Below are 2,500 nucleotides of genomic sequence, written 5' to 3'. Positions count from 1 at the left end.
TAAATATTGAAACGGTGTTTAAAATAAGATTAAAAATTAATCGATATCGCGGCGTGCAATGAATGTGAAGTATATTACGTGCGTGTCAACGAAAAAAAAGGTAAATTCTATTCTCGCTGGTACTTATTATGCAATGATATAGCAACACTAAAATCCTCCTAGAGACAGAAATGGAGAAGTGGAGATGATGGTACCAATAATAATTTATCATAGTTCAAGATATCAAGATGTAAAACAATATCCTACAGCCCCAATGAAGCACTCAAGAGCTATTACAGGAAGTTCAAATCAAGATATGTGAATGCTTATCGTCTCGATAAAACACGGACAAGGCTGCGTGGTAGAAGTGATCTCATCTTGATGACCTGACAATCCATATGGAATGTGGGCGTCCCAAAAATTACCGGCGAGTTGCCAGGTAACGCTCAAGAGGGCGTTGCATCATCCTGGATGGGTTGCGCTTGTTCCCTGGCCCCTGATTGGTCAGCGAGAGAGTGATTCAGTCTGTTCATTGGCTAGATCGAGGAGGGAGTTAATTGGCTCCGAAGATGACGATGATGACGATTATGATGAGTTGCTGCTACTAAGGATGCCAATGATGATGATAGTAATGATGGTAATGATAATGATAATAATAACAACAACATTAATAATAATAATAATAATGATAATAGTAATAATAATATTGATAACAATAATAATAATAATGATAATAATAATAATAATAATAATAATAATAACGATAATAATAATATCAATAATAATGATAATAATAATAACAACAACAGTAATAATAATGATAGTATTAAGAATTACCATCTTCAATATATTAAAAATACAACGATAATGATAATATCAACAACTATAACAATTACAGAAAAAAGGTATGGATGAAAATGAATATCGTCATATCACAAGAGACATATTTGACGCATTTCAATAATTGAGATTGAATCGAAACACGTCCGTCCGTTACATCATTTTGAAATCAAACATTCTCCCTTGATTCAATTTGAGGAAACGGAGAAGCGGAAGTGTGTTTTAGGGCTCCAGATTCCGTCGTGTCAAGTGCCGTTAAATAAAATGCGCCTGTGAACCACGTGCCATTTCAGCTAATAGGATCCATAAGTTTTATCCAAATGGTCTTTCAGGCTTATTCACTGAGCGGTCATTTCGCCCCTTTAAGTGTTACTTTACAAAGACTATTGATTTGTGCAGTTTTGTTAAGATAGGAGATCAGATAACTATTCACTCTCTCTCTCTCCCCTTCCATCTCTCTCTCTCTCTCTCTCTCTCTCTCTCTCTCTCTCTCTCTCTCTCTCTCTCTCTCTCTCTCTCTCTCTCTCTCTCTCTCTCTCTCTCTCCCTCTCTCCCTCTCTCTCTCTCCCTCCCCCTCCCTTATGTACCAACAGACTATCACATCGACGTATTCCTTACATATCACACTGCATATTTTCACGAGTGTTCAGAATGCAGTATCATAAGTGAAGCACCAAACAACTTTCATCCATTCCTAATCATGCCACGGATATGATATCGCTTGTAACTATCTAGTGTGATCATTCTCGGGTAAAGATGGCAACTCACCCGTTCTGTGGGGTACACCGTTTCGGATTAAACAAAAATATCGTTATTATTCATATGGCCCTTACTACTTATCTTAACATGTATTTGGTACTTTTAAAACTCGTATACAGTATTGTTACCACTTTACAACACTAACATAAAAAAAACTAGCGTGAGTTACCTGTTTCTTGAGAGGGATCGAACTATTAGATGGATGGATAGAAAGAGAAAGAGAAAGAGAGAGGGAGAGAGAGAGAGAGAGAGAGAGAGAGAGAGAGAGAGAGAGAGAGAGAGAGAGAGAGAGAGAGAGAGAGAGAGAGAGAGAGAGAGAGACAGATAGACAGGGACAGACAGATAGATAGATAGTTAGAAAGATTGATAGAGTCTGGGATATGCTTGAGCCTCTCCCTTACTCCGACAGGTGTGGCTGCTCCTCCTGGTCTCGCCCGTGGTCGATCTCGCGGCAGCCGTGTGTGTGTGTGCTGGCACTTCAACCGCCTTGCACCGCGCGAAGGGAAGTAGTAGACGATGAAATCGATGTGTGAATGAATACAGATGTAAGTATATGTTTACTCTATCTTTCTGTCTATCTATCTGTGCATATATGTATATGTGTGCGGCACACACACACACATATATGTGTATATATACATATATATATTTACATACATACATACATACATACATACATACATACATACATACATACATACATACATACACACACACACACACACACACACACACACACATACACACACACACACACACACACATTATATATATTAATACATACATACATACATACATACATACATATATATGTATATATATGTATATATATGTATATATATATATATATATATATAACCAACATTAGTTATAAATAACCTGATTTATATTGCTAGGTTGTGGGATTTGTGAGTGGCTGGTG

The sequence above is a fragment of the Penaeus chinensis genome, chromosome 43 (assembly GCF_019202785.1).
Source record: "Penaeus chinensis breed Huanghai No. 1 chromosome 43, ASM1920278v2, whole genome shotgun sequence".
NCBI classification, from domain to species: domain Eukaryota; kingdom Metazoa; phylum Arthropoda; class Malacostraca; order Decapoda; family Penaeidae; genus Penaeus; species Penaeus chinensis.
Note: the sequence above shows the minus strand (reverse complement) of the source record.